The sequence below is a fragment of the Vidua chalybeata genome, chromosome 7 (genome assembly GCF_026979565.1).
Source record: "Vidua chalybeata isolate OUT-0048 chromosome 7, bVidCha1 merged haplotype, whole genome shotgun sequence".
Taxonomy (NCBI): Eukaryota; Metazoa; Chordata; class Aves; order Passeriformes; family Viduidae; genus Vidua; species Vidua chalybeata.
The window spans coordinates 18,770,604-18,790,683 of NC_071536.1; the positions used below are offsets into that span (position 1 = coordinate 18,770,604).

Below are 20,080 nucleotides of genomic sequence, written 5' to 3' on the forward strand. Positions count from 1 at the left end.
CCCACTTACAAATCTGTTCTTTGCAGAGTCATTGTGACAAGAGGACAAAGTTACCACTGAGGCAGCCAGAAGTAACAGTGTCACAAGGGAAAGAAAGAAAAGGGGAAAGGGGAAAGGGGAAAGGGGAAAGGGGAAAGGGGAAAGGGGAAAGGGGAAAGGGGAAAGGGGAAAGGGGAAAGGGGAAAGGGGAAAGGGGAAAGGGGAAAGGGGAAAGGGGAAAGGGGAAAGGGGAAAGGGGAAAGGGGAAAGGGGAAAGGGGAAAGGGGAAAGGGGAAAGGGGAAAGGGAAGGGAAAGGAAGGAAAGGAAAGGAAAGGAAGGAAAGGAAAGGAAAGGAAAGGAAAGGAAAGGAAAGGAAAGGAAAGGAAAGGAAAGGAAAGGAAAGGAAAGGAAAGGAAAGGAAAGGAAAGGAAAGGAAAGGAAAGGAAAGGAAAGGAAAGGAAAGGAAAGGAAAGGAAAGGAAAGGAAAGGAAAGGAAAGGAAAGGAAAGGAAAGGAACACCACAAGGCTCTGTAAAAGCAGCCCAAGGGTTTCTATTCATACAAGAAGTCAAACCAATGGCAAAATACTGTTTTTCTGAAATGTTCTTTTACATAAATAGTAATACAATTTAGATATAGGCCTACAGTCTGAGTAATTGGTGGGATAAGCATAGAAAGACAGACTAGGAATGTGTGCTTACACAGTGTACCAGGCCCAAAGAACATTTCTTTCCCAGAACAGCATCCACCATGCCTAGGAAGGTGATTCATCATGACTTATGCGAGTCAGGTTCCCATTACAAAGGCATCATGAATCACTCCTGGACTCTAGGTCATACTCAAAATGCACACACAGCACAGGAAATACGTTCTTATGCGATGAGCAAAGGAAGTACTTTCAGCATGCAGTCACTATTACATTTCTACTTTTTAAAATGGCTAAAAATAAATTAAAAAAATAAAAAAAAAATTTAAAAAAGAGAACTAAGAAAAAATTTCAAACAAGCTCAGCATTTCTGATTCTTGCATCCAAAAAAGCTAATAATGTAATATCTCTCACTGAAAAACAAAAAGAGTCCTCTGCAAACTGGGTAGTTAGCCAGTGAACCTAACTGTGGCAGCTCAGGGACTCCAGCATTTGCTCAAATGGGACTACAGTCCCAGCCAAGCAGTGCCATGGACACTTTTCATTTTTTTCCAAAAGGTGTACTGGAACACTTTCTGTTTCTGCTGGACTCATTTAAATATGACAGCACCACTTCCTGGCTACATTAAGGTAAAATAAACAGGTATTAATAGGCAATCAATACACTAATAACTTTAAAGTACAAAACTCAAAGCCTTATATCAAGTAGTACCAAATTTTATAATGCTCACATCCATCAAAAGAACTCAACATTTTCATATGTTATATCCTATCTTAAGGTCCATACCTTAAGTATGTTAAGTACTTAAGTACATACCATAAATTGGTCATTTAGTTGTCCAATTAAGATATTTTGGCTATGCTAACCAGCAAGAAAGACCAGTGTTCTGAAGGATATACTTCCAATTCTCCAAGATCAGAAGAAACAAATTGCAACAACACACTAACTTTAGCAAAAAAAAACAAGCTCTCATTTCATTTCAGGACACACTCCTACTATCCTAAATATTTACTGCATTCACCCAGCATAGCATTCTCACCTTGCACTGGTCTCCTAGCCTAGGTGCCTAACTATGGGATGAGTCCTGACACAGAGGCAAAAGCCAAAGTGCATAGGTTGTGCTTGTTGACTTCCTGAACATAGTACAGGTAGAAACATAAGACCATAGCTCTTGCTCACAGTGTTGCAGAGCAGCAACCCACACCAGCAAATGACATTTTCATCCCTCTAGACTATCTTCCCTTCTAAAACAAGGAAGTCAGCTCAGTGTGGGGTATTCCAGTCTCCTCAGCAACTACCCCAAGGTGATCCAGGACTTGGAGGTGTTACCACAGCAGGCAGGAATCAGATCTGTTTAGACAGGTGACAGCAGACTATTGCTTCCCAGGCTGTAGATGCACCTGGACCCTCACTGCCGGGTAGCAGCACTATGCAGTGTAGAAGAGGAGAAGTGGCAGGTACAGTAGTACTGCTATTCTCAAACTAGGAAGGCTGTTATTTAAGAAAAGAAAGAAGAAGTATGACTCAGAAATTAAATAAAGACCTCAGAGAAATTTGACTGTAGCTGAAGTATAAATCAGAAAAAAAAAAAAAACATTTTAAATAAAATATTTCTTAAACATATTTTGCTGCTGAAAAGCTAGCTTTGGCAGAAAAGCTGCAACTACTTTGTGATAGTATTGTTCTCCTCCTTGTAGAATTATTTCTGAAACTACATATTCATGCCAGATAATGTTACACCAAGAGCACTGTTTCCTTAGAGCGTGCCTGTTCCTCCTTCAAGACATTCTCACTTGGGCTTACCACACCAGAGATAGCAGCAGTTGTCTCCCTCCTCTGTAGAGCTGGCCAAAAGATTCTGTGTGTGACACCAGAGTGTGAAGGGGCAGCCAGCAGGTGCTAAGATCCCCACAAATGGATGGGCTTCCTTACCTAAATTACTAAGGTGTAAGGTGCAGCTTGCAGTAAGGCAAAGGTTCTACATCCCAGCTTTCAGATAGTGGGCACTAGCCCCCCATGTGCCTCAGACAGCTTAGAACAGTTGGAAAACACTGAAGCAGTTAGTAAGACTTTTCCTTATAAACTTCCCAATAACTGCTCACATATCTTCAGAATACTGTCCTTCCCTTCTGAAACAAAACACAGGGCAATGAAACAACCTGTGCTTTAAGACTTCCTCTAAGAATGTGACAACCATTTTCTTCTTGGGACCACACAGTAAGTACAAATGCAAATTTTATTTAACCTCAAAAAAATTTTTGTTTAAGTCTCTTATTTGATAAGAATGTTCTTCTGGAACTATTGTTAGGAGTTTAGAGTATCAAAGCTAAGTCAGGCACTCAATTTTTTCAGGAATAAAAGCAAATGTCTCTGTATGAGAAACATTTTTGTAAACATAAACCAAAACATGTGCGAACATCCCAGTTCCCGTAAGAGCATGGGCACACCTCAAGGAATACTCTTTCCATGGGTCTACTGATAAAGGGACTGTAATGGTTAGAAGTGCAGGTCCTTTAGGGTTCTTCTCCCTAATGGGTGAAATAATTGTCCCATCATTCTATCACTGTGAAACAAAGATAGTAACAGCTGGCATTCTTATGCCTGAGCATCACTAAAGTAGGATATATCTTACACACAGGACATGGTATTAGCCCTAATAAGGTTTATGCTCAGCAATAAGTAGCTCGTTTATGACTATCCTGTGTCAGCTGTCCCTTAAACCTTGTGTAGAGAGAATCTTTTGGAGTGAAGTAAAATTGTTGATGCACTCCAACAGTTACTTATCATAGCTATGCACAGAAGGCTATTTTTTTGATGGCATGCAGAGTTGAGGTCAGTCTTTCCTCAGTCCCTGCAATCTCTCCCTACAGTACCAGAAGTAAAACTTGTCACTTTTCATCCAAAGATGACCAAGGGATATGATAGTATTCTGTATAGGAGAAGCTGTATAGGAAATGTTTGTTTGGTCTCTCATAAATTATTTCACTTACTACTACTAATTCACATCAGGTGGCAGAACTTTTCATGTAAAGACCAGTTAAATTTCTATGTTTTTAAGCTTCCATGGTATTGTGCAGCAGCAGTATAAATGCCTTCAAAAAGTGATTAGACACATTCTTGAAGGGTAGGTTGATCGATAGCTAGTAAAACGTAGCAGTTCATGTAGAACATCTCACCCTGGGATCTCTTCCAGCTTCTGGTTGATTCAGACCAGAGAACACAGAAGGGGTGATCTGTAATTCCCTTACTTAGTCTTTACATGCCTCCTCCAGTCTACTACTAGCAGTTGCTGGAGAAAGCACCTACATAAGCCTTTTCATCCCATGACCATTCCCATATTAGTGTTCAGCCTTCCTTTCAGCATGTTCACTTTGCAGCATCAATGGAAACTTACAGCTGTTCACACCTCTATTTCTAATTGCTTCTTAAAGGTTTTTTAAATCTCATTATGCTATATCCAAACAGCATATAAGAGAAATACCCTTTAAGAGCAATTTTAAAAGCCTTCAGTGACTTTAGCATGAAGAAAAACAACATTAAATTGTTGACTGAGATAGCCAGTATGTCCTTACTAATAGCTGTACCAAGAAACACAGGTATAATGACCACATTTAATCTTTATCTGACACTTCTGAAGTAACTCCTTTACCTTGGTAATAAAATAAGGCATGACATTCCCCTGGCCTTCTTCCCCTTCAGCAGCTAAGCACATCACCTGCACTCTTCAACTACAACACAACCAAAAACTGCTTTGAGTGCTTGGGCCATGCATCAGCTCAGAATGAAGAACCCAGACTCTAACTCAGGTAGTGAGATGGAGACAGCTGCCAGTGGCTTGGGCACACTGCAGCAGCTGGGCCTCAACACAGGACACCGTGCAAACAAGTTCACAAGTAGCACCAGGCCATGCCTCATAAACATGCAACACAAAACAAACTGGGGAAAAAGGAAGCAAAGATGGCATGTGTAGGAATAAGTACTTGTAACCTTTGTCAAGCAGGGTCACGCTTACAGATAGCAGGCACAGTGAAAAGACATAGAAGACAGACCTGCCTACAAACATCAGTCTGGCACTTCTCTCAATCCTGAGCTTGCTGAATCATGAAAACTGCATTCAAAATAAAAAGTGAGGAACAAAAGTTGAGCTTCTCAGGGTAAGAGAATGTTTCATAGTTCCCCCAGGCTGGTCCCCAAAAGTCTCCTCCCGTCAGCACTCCTAATTAATCTTTTAGAATCAATCAGATTAAATGGCTGCAAAAGTCAGCCTGGTAGGCTACTTCTGAATTACCTTAGCTTCCATACCATAATGGTTCTAGTTCCTCCATTAAGCTAAAAAATCTCAATTGTACTGGGGAACATGGTGATACTCCAGCTGATACCAGACTGGATCATCCTCAGGCTGAACTGACAAATGGTCAAACATAAGAAAAAGGAAGCATCCATCACAACTAGCTTTTGAAGACTTAAGCAAAGAAAAGGGAAGCATTTTTTCAGACCATACTAAATACTTGGCTAACTCAGCTGCAAAATGGATAATCATGGCCTTAGCCACAGAATCATACTTACATAATGCAGGTTTCTCCCAGTATTCACTGCTGCTCAGTAGGATGAATCCTGTTCTATCACTACTAAATTTAGCTGTGTTAATTATTTACTTTTTTGTTATTAAAGGAAAAAAAGCCAAACAAAACCTACAAAACGCAAAGAGGTGCTTTACATTACTAAAACTCAAAGGTCTTTCAGTTATGATTCAGAGAGTGGATACTGGGAAATGCAATTAATGTTAACATGGAAGGTCAGAACAATGTGCTTTTGCCATAAACACTTCTATATTTAAGCAAGTACAGGTAAACAAGAATTTCTTACATTATCCGTCATCTATTATATGAATATGTAACATAAAATGTTAGCTATCATAGTAAAGGGGTTGGACTGAGTTTACATCATGTACAGAGTTAAGAAGTACTTTCTTTCCTCTTTCCAAACTACTCTCTCTCTTTACTTCCAAGAGTAAACAGACATAAAATCCAACTCTTAACCAGCTGATTATTGCTATTATTCCTATATTAGTTTCCACCTTAGTTTGTGCAGCAGCTTCATTTCAGTCTCAAACTCTGCTTTGTTACTGATCAGCAACACTGTTCTTTTAATGATTAACTGAATAAATTAGCACCAGAGTCACAGCTGAACATTGTAGAACAAGACTCTGTCACAATGGCTATATTTTAAACTATGAGAGTAAACAGTTACAGCTGTGGTGAACAATAGATAAGAGATAAAAGTGCATGTAGTGTTTTCCTCTTAAATTGAAAAAGAACAAAACCCAAAACCTAAGAAGCTTTAAACAGCTTTGCTACTTAAAAAGCAATCTTCCAGGGAAGAGGCAGTAAGAGATTAAAGCATACCTTAAAATCCACATAACAACTCTAAGGATAATAATCTGCTATAATATACACTCCAGTTTCTTAAGGGGACCTTGATACACACATTCATTGACATAAGAGTCCAAATAAGACTAGCCTGCACAAAAACAAGATTCACCAAGCAGCTTTTGCAAACAGAATAAATATACCTGGCTACCTAACATGAAATCTTTGATACACTACTAAAAAAAAAAAAAAGGCAATGGAGCTTTGCAAATCTGTTAAATTAACTGTATTAATCAATAAGCTATTTACTGATGACCTACACTTCCTTGTGTCTGTCCTGTACAATACAACCACAGTCTCTGATTCCTAGGTGTCTGGATAATGCAGTTTATAAAAAACTTAATTACTCCAAAGGAAGCAGACTTTTCTTGGACATCTTGTCTTTCCGTTAATATGGTACAGAGCTGAAAGCTGAAGATTCAACTAGAATTCTGTCAGTCAATTTAGCTCCATATACATGCCAGGTAGCATTCCACTGATGGGCTGAATGCTCAAACTATCCAGCAGAAATTACCACTTGGCAGTCAACTCCCGTCTTCACACACTGCTCATGGTGGGTGCTTCCCAGCTCCCCCCCAGCCTCCTTGCAATCCAAAACATGCTGCTGAGAGTACACAGCCTGGCAGTGATATTCAGCCTAAGTGAGACAGTTTGGCAGCTAGAGACACTAAATGCTAATTCAATGCCTTTTTTCTCTCCTCTTCATGAATATCTCCAAGATGCTGCAACTTCTGTCCTTGCCAATTGTTGTATCACTGGAGCAAAAAGGTGGCAGCCTCTCTCTGAACTGGTATAATTGCTGCATACTCAGCTCTATCATTTGGTATGCTTCACACACTGTTCTGTGATCTGGTAACAATCCTGAGTGCAAGCTAATTTACACCTTCAGTAAAATGGCTTTTGTATCTCCTGTAATGCTGGAATATATTACATGTAGCTGAAACAAAAGTCCAGCAAGTCACTGTCTGCCATCACCTTGTAAGAAGAACAAAAAACAGCGAAGAGAAAGAGATCATTTGCATTTTTACGTAGCTGGTTTTGTTTCCAGTCCTTCCTGAGCCCATGACAGTGTCCTCTGCTGTAACTACTTCTCTCCTGCATACCCCTGGAAACAACTCAGAAAAAGGCACATATACCAGAGACACAAGAGATGCAGCATTTCAGTTACAGAAAAATGTTTGAGTATTAAAATGCCTTCCCTGTTTAGAAAGAGTTTGCACTTGCCCTACTAAAAGAAAAGTCCATCTTAAGTTCTGTCACTCCAGAGACACAAAGTGCATAGAGTGGGATTTAGGAGCCTAGTGTTGAAATCTTCAAATCAACCCTTACAGCTCAAGCCCATGTTTCCAAGTCACAGGGACAGCAGTGGCGGGGGGGGGGGGGGTCAATTCTCCCTTTTCCTCCACTTCAAAAATGTTGCAATACATTTCTCTAACCGAAGTCCTATGACTCAAGCCACACAGCTGTCTCACTCTGCTTCCTGAACACACCTTAAGATTTACATAACTGTGTGTGCCAACTGCACACAGAAATGCACTACTTAAGGGCACCAAGATTGTCATTTCACCATTAAGTCACTCTGTTGTATGCACAGTTTACCATAAGTACCACAAGTACACTTATGCCAGCACATGAAGGGGTCAGTACAGCAGATGGAAGAGCAACCAGAACAGCAGGACCACCTCACTCAGACACAGTGCTAGCCTCTGCCAGGTCAATGTGACCATGAATCTGAGGTGTTTGTGTGCAAGGACAATCTTCATCTCGTATAATTTGACTTCCTTTAGGGATTTATTAAAACTTTCTCAATATGCCCAACCATGGGTTCTGTGGAGAGTTTAGAGGTGAAAATGCACCCACAGCCAGAAAATGTGACTGCAGCCAACCTGTGAGAGATTTCAAATGTCCCTGGGTCTTGTACTCAGGTATACAAGACCCATGACATGAAGTGGAAGTAAGCCACAAAAGGCCAGAGAAGTAGATGGGCTATTTGAGGGTGAGCAGCAGTCTTTGCATCACTAAGCAGTGGAAAACTAAAACGGAAGAGAAACACTACCTCTAGTGTCTCCATGACTCCAAATCCCCACCCACACAGCAGACTAGCTGGTCTCAGTAACTCAAGTTACTGGGTTTTAAGAGCAACAGGTATACTTCTTCCTGCAAAGGTAACATCCTACCTACTCGATTTCCAGGGTCCCTTTACTTTTTGAACGGCACAGGCAAGGCACGCTGACTGCAGTTTTTACACACTGAGTTCTACTGAGGCCGTCTATACCATGACAAACTTTTAACAATGTACACATATAAAACCATTTCCAAACAGTAAATATATCAGTTCTTTACCATATTCAGCTCCATCTGCCTCCTCTGTTCCTGAAAAAAACTGGCAGTCCCTGCAACAGAGCAGCCAGTTTCCACAAGAAATTTGACCCACTGGGCTAGCTATTAATTTCTGCAAACTCACACTGATCAAACCTAGTGCAGCCAAGGATAAGCATATACAGTTGCACAGCAACACTGCAGAAAGATGAGCCAAATTCACAGGGCTGTGGGTTCCTAACTTTGTTAAAGAACGTTAATTTTTTAATGCCACGTTGTCAGGCACTGATGTACTGCTTAAGTGATAGTGCTTAAATAACAACAACATGAAACGAATAGTTTCATTCTTCAGAATGAGCACAGCAAGAAACCATATGTAAATTAAGTTCTCCAACTGACAGTGGTAAGTCACTAATCCAGCTTGTTGAACTCAAAAGGAGAGCTGCAGCTAATTAAAATATATCACCAATTACTGGATTCTATAAGACGTCTACATCTACCAGGAACCTCGGTGATAGCTGGCTCTGGACAGCTCATCTGTCATATTCCAGGAAGATTTTCAGTAATTTCCTGGTAAATACACTCTGCCTATTGACTGTGCAGGGAGATATCACATTTTAACAGGAAGCCTCGCTATGCTGTCATGCTCTTTTTTTAATACTGGAAAAGCATATAATTGCCAAATAGAAAAATATTTGGTAGTGAGTGATCTCAAAGAAAGCAAGCTTTTTCTAGTTTTTCTTTTTCTTTTTAAATAGTAATCTTTTTGATACTATCCTCCAATTACAATGCAACTCCCTAACTTTCCTATTGTTATTAATGATTACACTAGTCCTAAGATTCCTTCTAATTAGAGTTCATTACACCTTTTGTCAGTTTTGTTTGCTAAGTATGTTGGTAGCTAGACTAAGTGTCAGGTAGTGGCCAAGAAAATAATCTAATAGTCCTTTTTGGGTTTTATGCTTAAAAAATTAAAAATAAAAATATTAAAAGTCACTGGACTGAACTGGCTGAAATTTCATGACACAACTCTTCCAGCTGACAAGATTTCAGTATTTGTCTCCACAGTTACATCTTTGTTTACAGCACAGACATCCTGGGATTCTCCTCTGTAACCCCATGTGAGTCCAAGTGCTGGTATGTGGGACAAGATAGAGCCTGCCAGTGGTTAAGCCTGAAAGGCAAGATTGAGCTTGAATGAGTCTGCCTTGGAGTCAGCCCCAACATGCTCCAAGACCCTCTGAGTGTGGCATACACAGCTCCTGTTTCCATGACTCTGTGCTTTACCCACAACTCCTGGATAGGCTCTCTAAGCAACACAAGGGCAGTAGGAGGGACAGATAGACAGCACATCCAAACTAGATACAGATGAGGAGGAAGATGAAGAGAGGCTGCAACACCAACGAGATGTCTGTACTTCAGTCAGAGCTGGCAAGTAGTTCAAAAACTGTGCTCTGGGAACAATTAGCTTACCAGACCTATGGTTCAGATTGTCAGCGGTGGTGGAGTAGAATAAAAAAAAAAAATCAAGTATTTCCATACAAGCGGGAAAGGACAACATGTTAGCAAATATGTAAAAGGGTAGCTTTGGATAATCAGGCAACACAGGTTCTTTCCAAGTTCTTTCCTTTCACAGCCTCAGGAAAGGGGCTAGAGTTCCCACATTGACACTACTCCACGAATCAGAACAACCACAAAGACACTGGGAAAGCCATGGTGTTTGCAATCTCTATATTTTACTCACAAATCTACAGTCATGCTCCTGAATCGTCAATGATACCCTGAAATGGCCAAGACTCTGGCCCATAAAAATCAACAGCAAAAGCTGTCATGCATGGCAATCCAAGAAACCACTATAGACACTACTATGTAACTTACCCAAATATCAAGGGAAAATATTTCCTAAAAATTAAACAGGAACATTTCATAAGAAATACATACATCAAGTGTTTCCTGCCCTGCCCCAAAGGACATACTTTTCCCTGAGATTTGTGTAATTTCAAGTTAGCCAAGTCTCTAATTAATCTGCTGTGCACAATTTATCAACACTGGTGTCTTTCGAGGCTTAATTATTGGGAGTTAACAGCAAGGGTGTCCGAGTTTGATTGCACTTATACTTCAGCATTGCTGGCCCCAAGTTTTTGTAGTCTCATGTTGCTGCTCTTCACTGTCTTCCAAGAGCTTTGCTCTCCAACAGTCCTGGCTTGACAAACAGCCCCTTCCTCTCTGCCTAATGTGTCACAGTGGAGCTTAGATTATCAATCCTTTATCTTGTTCTGAGGTGCAACTTCCCTCCTGAAAAAAGAGCTCTGCTTAAACAAAAACAATTACACCTTACTCATATAATAAAGACTGTTTGAGATTAATATACATTTTACTATGTAGATTGTTGAATTCTTTCAACGTAAGCCACTTCTCAGAGTCTTCTGTGCTGCATCCATATGTGGGATGATCAGTATAACAGCCTCATTGTAATCACACAACTTTGGCCTTGTGTTGGAAAAAAATGAAGAGAGCTTCCAGAATTGCAGAAAGATCAAAGGTTGAAGCCAGGCATTAATGACCGAATAGGCAGAGGTCTAAAAGTCAGCAAACCCCTTAACCCTTGAGTGCAGCTCTTAGTTCACTTGCTGTTGTTTTCAGATTACTGCAGCTTCTTTGTTTCTTTTCAGTTCTCATTCCACATTTTTTGTACAGATTACAGATTCCCTTATTGTCTTAAAGTGTAAAAGTTAGGATCCTAGAATTTTATTTCTTCTCACTTGTTGCTGTTTGTAGTCATGCAGTGACTTCATCTGAGGCTTCCAAAATAAAATCTGGAACTGGTGTTATAGACAACAGCTGTGGTTGACAGACACTACTACCAGCACCTCAGTCAGCCTTGAAAGCAAGCTTATTGATTGCTGGAATACTGCTTATCAGTGCCAACAGTTACTGACTGACTGGCAGTAACAAAATAAATAAAAAACAAATCAACAAAGTCTTAGCATCCAAACAAAGAAACAAATGCCCTCAAAAGTCTCCTGTGCAGTTAAACTGAAGTGTTCATAGAACACATAAATATACAAAGAGTAAATATTGTAAATATACATACTACCACTGTCTAAGTTGTAGAGGAAATAGGAAGCTATTGTTTTCTGCTGCAGAGCTTTCTCTGTAATACTAATATGTTTGCATTCCTTGCCCAAGATAAAAGGTGTTAATGCTCACTGATAATAAGAACTCTGGGGTTCTTACCTGAAAATAAAGTTGTCATGGTCTCTAGTTGTTCTCAGGGTAGCACTAGTGTGTTTGAATGACCTGTAAGTTTCCTTAATGCTCCAGACTATTTTGTAAAACAGACTCCAGGTTTTCCAGACAAAATAAAATGGTTTGGAGAAATTACTGCTTTTAAGTTTTGATAGCTGAAGTCATTAATTATTTTCTTGCTGGCTTTAAGTCAAGATACTGTTTTTCCTATGCAGGCACATATCATAATCTCTTTGATTCCATTGCAATAACAAGGGTGTATAACTGCTGTACAGAGACCTCTTTTGAATTAAAATATTTATTAAAATTGTCATCCTCCAATCTTGATCAAGCACATTTCAGAGGTATAAATCCAAGTAATCTGGAAACTGCTTGAACATACCAAGTAAGAAGGATAAAACTACTTTATTAGCTCTCAGACAGATAATTAAAAACAAGTTTAGAAAATTTCTACTCATTGTGGCTGGTGCTCAGTCAAAACTGGCAGTAGCTAAATAGAGCAAGTATTAGTGAAAGTACTAGGGCTCAACAACTAAAACAATATTACATGAAGGAACACAAGAAAGAAATTAAACACAGAGCCATCCACTCACACACACCATCACTTTAATGACTCAGCCAGTGCTTAGCATGGCATTTATGATAAACAGCGTATAATCTTGATGCATTATGGCGTAGTCTGTTATTTCTCTAAGTCTTCTCCTCTCACAAGTTTTACACAACCATGAAGCAGTATTGTGGAATACAATACTGGCAGCAATACAAAGATCTCACTGACGTGAAAGGCAAAGCCTTTGTTATAAGCTGGGTGGTCAGACTGCCAAGTAATGCTGTTTGCTAATGCTATGCATTACTAAACACTGTTCCTCTGTGTGTGATCTTTAATGTTAATACGTTGTTTGATGGAGCAATATGCAATAAAATATTTTAATGAAGTAATCCATAAATTTATAGGTATGCTCTACCCTAAGAAAGATATGTAATGTGTAATTCCTAATGAAACATAATTCCCAGTTTATGATATTCAATGGTAGAGATATGAAACAAGTAGAGCTGCTAGAAACTATCAAATCAAAACAATTTTCAAATCAGGTGGGGTCCAGATCTTTGCTTGGCAACACATTGGTAGACATCATACTAGAGATCTGTGACAGTGCATTGCTCTTGCTTTAATTTTACTGTACCTCAGAAGAGGTCACAGCATTATGAAACTACTGGAGATCAGCCATAAATCATAGAAGGGTTGGAAGGAATCTCAAAGACCATCTAGTTCCAACCCCTCTGCCACACATTCCACCAGACCAGTTTTCTTCACCTCCTTTTACCCACCCCATAATGTCCCCACAGTGCACAAGTCCCACTGGCTTTGCCACACTTGTCTCCACAGGTCCAGTGCCATGCCAGGGTGGACACTGGAGCAGTGGGCCCCACTGAGTAGCAGGAATCATAGTGTAGAGCTGCCCTCTGCAATTGTTTTGGATGGGAATCTCCTCCCTGGCTCCTGCCCCATCTGTGCATTCACCCAGGCCAGAGGCAGCATGACAAGGAGATAAGCCCTAGTAGAATCAGACACCAGCACCTGTGGCTGCACCCAGCTCACAAATTTCCTACCCTAACTCCAGAACTGGCTTAGCACCAAAAAAAAAAATTATTTTTGCCCGAAACTACACTGCAAACGACAGAGACAACAACAAAACCTTCCCAAATTCTGTATTCAACATATTGTATAAAAGAAAAAGCTGTAGGCCTTTATGCTTTGTTGAGGAGGATTTTCTAAAGTCTTGTTCTCATAGATGTGATACCAGAACTTTGGAAACATCCCAAGAAATTAAAAGTTTTTCAAGCTCAGGTGAAGCACCAATTCAGGAAACAAGCCATGAGAGGGAGGTATTTAAGGCAACATTTGGAAATCTACACTGCAGCCAACTGGGCACATTTAGAAAGCACCAATCTATTAGCCATCTTGTTACAACAGTAACAAATTTGTTCAAGAGATACTGCCATGCTCCAGTGAAAAACACCAGACACATTCGGTAATGGCATGGTTTTGAAATTTCAATTTCATGCAAAAGAAAATTCAGGCATTGTTTTTCTCCTTCAGGCAAGAGCGGAAATTCCTGATGCAAGTAGGGAATTGCCCAGGGATATTTCTCTTCATGAACACAGTGTGCGTATTAACTTCAAACATGACCTTCAGAAAACCTCCTGAAGGAACTGCATTAAGTCTACAAGATGGTTCTATTCCCTCTGCAGGTCCTGTAGAAGATTGCCACAGATTTCCTGATATTACCCTTAAGTACAGCTTAAAGCTATGTCATGGGTTGATGCTGGCACAATGCCAGCACCCCCCATGAAAATACACCTTCCAAAAATAAATATTGTGAGATGTGATCAGGAACAGAGCAAAGCAGGCCCAAGCTTAGAAATAAAGGAAAAAAACTTTATTAAGCTACTACTACTATAAAAGACACACACACTAAATCCAAGATTAAAACCTTCCAAAACATTCCTCCTCCCCACCCCCAATTCCAACAAACCACAGTGAGACGCAACTCGGACGCTCAATCAGGTTCCCACCCTTCAGATAATCAATACTCAGACATGGCTGCCCCTCCCCCACCCAGCCTGAGGCTGGGCAGGGGAGACTCTGCACTCCACACTGACCGGAACCAAAGAGACAGTTCCCCTGGGAGTTCTTGCTTTTAACCCCCTGTGTTCTCAGAGGTGTGCCCATGCCTTCAGTAGTCAGTCCAAATGCCAATATCCAACCCCAACCACTGACTGGTTTGACTACCAACTTCCTGAGAAAATTCACTTCCATGTCAAACCATGACAAGCTACTTGAAAAAAACGTTAAAAGTATTTTTCACATTTTTCATGAAGACTGCTGTGGTTTATACTGACTCCAATTTCAATTATCCATTTTCAATAATGCATACTAGAAGGGAGTAAGGATGCAAGAGGATAACCATTGTTATTGTCAAAGAGATTTTTCTGCCAGCTTTCATAAGTATATAGGCATATTTTTCATCTTCAGATACCATCACCAGGGAAAAAGACTAAGTTTCCTGAATCTCCTGTTGAAATTGCCAATGCAAGCCCCACATTTGTGTATGTGGATGAACTGAGTATTGTTATATACCACCGTGCAAATAAGTAACACATATGATGCACATTTGTTCTTCAATGTGGTTTTAAATATAACTGCATCCTTGACAACTTCCATGATAATGTGACCCACCCTTACAGTGCAAATAAAAACAAGACAAAAAAAACCAAAATAAAATAAAATAAAAAACACAAAACAGCCCCACCACATCATCACCAAAAAAAAAAAGGTATAAGAAAGAATGGGCACAGCAACGAGATTTTAAGATTAATTAAAATTCAAGAGATTATGCATCACTGACTTCCTGGTTTAACAATAGGCATTAGACTTGTGTCCAAAACACCACATTGACTCCATCAGATGAGCTGCTGTCAGAAGAAAAAAAAAAAAAAAAAAAAAAAAAGAAGCATGAGAGGCAACAAGAAAACAGCTAGCTGTCAGACATCAGCTGAAGAAATAAAGGTCCTATTTATTTACCTACCTGCAATACACTTAAACAACTGCTGGGCAGCATATGAAGTAAGCAAGGCAAAAAGGGCAGAAGCTGGCACAGCAGCCTTACTTAGCTTTGCTGCCAGTTCACTATATCATCAATGGTAATGTATTTTTTGCAGCTTGGTATTTCTTTGAAGAACTGCTAGTTACAACACAAAGTTATTACTAAATATCTGCAGAACTCTAAGAACCTTAACTAACTAACTAGATCATGTAAACCAGGGATCAACAAAAACACATTTTCTTTTAAAAGGTAGATCCTCTCACAAACTCTTTACTTATATCTATCCCATTCTCCCCAGAACAGTGAGGACACTTTTAGAATTCAACAGTATTCAATGCCTTCTTCACACATAACAAAAAAAGTTTAGTAACAGTAAAGTAAGCTCTGGTTCAGCTTAACAGCTGCTCTCTGGACTTTAAAACACATTGTTTCCCCACCTCATTTGAGAAATGACAGTACTCTCTCCTTCCCATTCCCTTCCAGCACTCTCTTCTCCCCTCCCCAGCTTCCCAAGCATTGATATAATAACAGAATTTAACATGTACATGTATGTTAGGTAAGTAACAACTGGCAGCCACAACTCGTTAACAGAGGAATGCTTCCTTTCATACCTATTTTACCATCCCAGAGTTTGCCAGGAGAGGTCTGGTTTCATCAATGGATGAATGAAAGGTGAAAGACAGCATTTCCTTCTCAGACCCCCTAGGGGGTTGGAGTCCGCCTGCCAACACAGCTGTGTTGTCACAAACCTAGTGGAAATGTGCCATCTCCTGGGAGAAATTTTTTTCTCCTGACAACATGGCTATGAACACACTTTCCTCCTATCTGTCTCTGCTCCTGGGTTTTTATCAAGACTGGACCAGCTAACCTGACGGCAAATCACCTGGTCATGCAATGTTCCTCAGTCTTTCTTTCCCAAATTCAGGCTGGCTGAGGACATAACACACATTTCCTCAGGTCAGAGACAGCAATATCCAAATCTCCATTACCACAGCAAGCTAAGAGCTGCTATACTCCAACCACAGCACCACTGTATTCCTCTGCCACAAAGACACATATAAAGCTGAAAGAGTCATGCCATCAAGGCCATACCGTACATAGAGGGTCTGAGTGTGATTTTCAGAGGTGTTGAAAATCTAAAGCAAGTGGATATAGTTAATGTATCTAAAAGAATTCCTCAGGAAAGCGGCAGCTTACATGTAACAGCATGGACTTAGTAAAATATGAAGTCCAAGCCGTCATGCAGAGCTCTTTACACTTTATACTTTTTAGAAAATTATAGCATGGTTGGGGTTGGAAAGGACCTTAAAGATGATCTAGTCCCAACACCCCTGCTGTGGACAGGAACACTTCCCACTCGACCAGGCTGTGCTAAGTCCTGTCCAACCTGGCCTTGAACACTTGCAGGAGTGGGGCACATATCCTTGTGCAGTATCACTTACAGTCTGATCCATCACATACTGTACATTCAGAGTTTTGGGACACATACACTATTCAGAAGCTGGGGTGTAAGTTTTACTGCTATAGCTATTCTCTGCACCAGCTTCCCACTTGGATGCATTTATTGTGCAGAACACCTCACTTCTGCTTAAATTAAACCATATCTAAAGTAATCTACCCTAAGAGCCCAGAAACATTACTTCTACTTTCACCCCTTAATTTGATGCCACTAATGTTGTTCAGACAAGTCCTTAGATAAGTATGCCACTACACTTTCTTGGTCAAAATGCAAACCTCCTGTAGCAGGCTTTTAAAAGTGGACAGAAAACTCTCTTTCTGAATAAATTCTCATTATAATTTCAGCAACCAAACTGCACTCACATGTAATGAATAACTGTTACTTCAGAAAAATCAAGTCTTGTCCACACCCAACCTTTGGAAGTTAAAAGAGAACTCAGACCTAAAGCAAGCAAACCAAGCAAAGCAATTCCTTTTTTTCCGTTCTCCCTCCATCAGACTAGATATTAATTGGTTGCCCTGACAAATAAGTATTGGAAATATAAAAACAAATGCTAAAACCTACAACATACAAAACAGCATATTTAAGACATGTATCAAGCTTTGTACTACAGGATAACTGGCCTATCAGGATGCACCAGCATGGAACAGCGGGGACACCCTGTGGCCACTTAGAATCTTTACACGTTAATGTTCACATTAATCTTAATCCATTTTTCAACGACTTTTGAAAATTACATGCAAAGTCACATAAGGACTGAGTCACGAGAGGACCTGAAGGCAATAGAATTTACTTAGTTAACTTCCCACCTACCACTTTATCTCTGCTCTCTCACTTTTCAAGATCTTTTCTTCTTAGATTTTTTCTTAGCTTCCAAGCTGAAAAGAAAAAAAAAATTAAGGAGCTTGAGCTCCTTAGGTGACAACACTAATCCCTGACAGACATGCATACAGGTAAAAAGCAACAGTCTAATTTAATTTATTTAGATTTACAGCAGTGTTCATAAAAGGCATGTACTTCTCAGACCTAGGCATTCTGCCAACAGGGAAAATACTGTGAGATGAAATACATGTGCAAATCACCTGCCAATATTGTAAGCGAAGCAACCACAACAAAACGCAAGGCCAGTAACTCTTGTGAACCTGAACACAGTTCCTTTCACCCCTTTCCTTCCAAGGAGGAGCAGTTTCAAGATAGATATGTGTGCAGATTATGAGATTGAGCACTCCTCACAGACAATTCACTGCCCAAAACTCCCGCTGTTTTCATATTTACACAACAGACTTCAGCTACACAGCCTGAAGAAAAGGTCCCCCAACCAGTTCATGAGACAACCGTGGCTTCACCAGTCAAGGTCATAGCAACACACTCACTTCTGATCACATTTACTTCACCACTTAAAAAAAAAAGCAAATTAACTTCAAAGCCAATTAATTTTTAAGGTTTGTATGTGCATATTTTCTCACTACTGGAAAGAAGAAGATTTTCTTTTAAATTTCCAAGTTTGAGCAATTAATCATTTCTACTTAAGATGCCTACAAAGGCTGGGAATAGCCAGTGCCAAATCCCAGAGCACATGTCCAAGTATTCCCATGAAGTGGCTCTGCAGTTTGCATGGTCCACAATTTGAATCAATTTAGTACAGCATTCCAGATGAGAATGTAGCAATCTAGGACGTGTCCCAAGTACTCTGCAGCTGTATAATCCATTTACTAGATTTGTTCTTGTACTTATCTTCTTTAAAGCAAAACACACATCTCATCCTTCCAAGCAAGGCATTCATGTTTTCCATAAGGAACAGACTTTATTATTTGCCAGTCATAGGAGGTGTCAGTTCAAACAAGATCCTGCAGAAGAAAGCACACTCCACACCTCAGACAGTTCACTGGCACTACAAATCAAAATTCATCCAGTGAGGTGATGTAGCATTTCTGAATTCCAAACACCATTGTCCACTAAACTGAACCCTTAAAATAATCACATTTAAGCTAACACCAAAGCAGTCTAGGTTATTCTCAGTGTTGAAGTTTGCTTAAACTGTGCTTACACTGCACAGGTAAAGGTTGTACAGATGTTACAGTCAAGGAAAAATAAAATGTTCTCTACTGTTCTCTACCTGTGCAAAACAAGAGCTCAAAATGATACAACTGATCAACTCAGCTTAAATCCACTCCCACAAAATACATCTCTCATCTACTCTCACGCCACTACAGCAATATCAGAAATTATGATTCATCTTGAAAGCATTTTTCATGCATGCTCTTACTAAAGACTTTTGTTTCATCTAAATATTCATACACAAAACACTTTTGACAAAGATTTTCTTATTGGTTGAACTTGAGTGTGCTCAAATCCACTATAAAGTGGGCTCACAAGCACTTGCCCTGGAGTATACATGTACCACTTGCCCAGCCTCTGGCCAGTTAACATTCCCACAAAACATTACTGAAACTATTTGTTTCCAGCTATTCTACCAATCTCATTCAAATAAGGAAAAAAAAAAAAAAAAAAAAAAAAAAAAAAAAAAAAAAAAAACTCTTGATAAAACCACCATGAAAAAGCACATAGTTTTTGGGTTTTGTCAGTAGTATTACTTACGACACATCTGGTAAAGGAAAAAAAAACTGTAAGCCCCAGAGATGATCGGAACACGTCCAAGGGCCCTACTGCAGAACAAGGTAGAATTTCAGTCTTAAAGGAGGCAAGAGGGACTGTTTGGGCATGCTCTGCTTTATTCCCAAAACCCACAAGGACTGCTGCTCTACTGCCTTCACATTCTGCACACAGACCTTCCTTCCCACACCAAGCATCTGCAGCAATTATTAGAATCAAGAATGTGCTGATATTAGACATTCACCCCAATGCATCAGGCTGTGCACTTCCTCAACATTGTACAAGGAAACAACTGAGAAACACCTGTGCTAAATAACACCAGACTAATCCACTATTAAAAGTCAGTTTGTGCTCCAGTCTGCTAAGGTTTCTGTTGAAGAAAGGTGCTGAGCTGCCAGTGAATCATCACTGAGAAAGATAATCTGAGACCAAGACAGCTTAATAAACAACTCTGAAAGGATTTTACAGAACCCATGTCTCATGTCACGCTTGTATAAGCTGTTTACAACAAGGGGCTAAGAAAGGAATCCTCAGGGAGCCACACAAGGGGGCATTATTCTTCTCAGAAGAGTTATGTGATTTTTGGAATGAAGCAATCTGATGTACAGATGAATGAGACAATAAACAGTTTTTAGAGAGGAAAGTGATAATGCTGGATTCTGCAACTAAGCACAGCAGGTAGCAAGCTTACGGAAGGGTGTTGAAAAGATTCGTACAATTTCCCAAAAGTGGATACACTTAATCCCTCAGAAAAGGAAGACTGAACTGTTACCATCA

At 39.9% G+C, this 20,080-nt stretch overlaps 1 protein-coding gene across 11 annotated transcripts in view; it reads right to left on the reverse strand.

Moving 5' to 3' along the window:
* ITGA6 (integrin subunit alpha 6) overlaps positions 1–20,080 on the reverse strand; it is a 127,888-nt gene that overhangs the window by 104,089 nt on the left and 3,719 nt on the right. For 5 of the 11 annotated variants that reach the window (XM_053947570.1, XM_053947567.1, XM_053947573.1 and 2 more), the window contains exon 2: positions 17,504–17,568. The exons of the other annotated variants lie outside the window; for them this stretch is intronic. The gene's annotated coding sequence lies outside the window, so the exon portion shown is untranslated. The remainder of the gene's footprint in view (positions 1–17,503; positions 17,569–20,080) is intronic. 11 annotated transcript variants of the gene reach the window in all.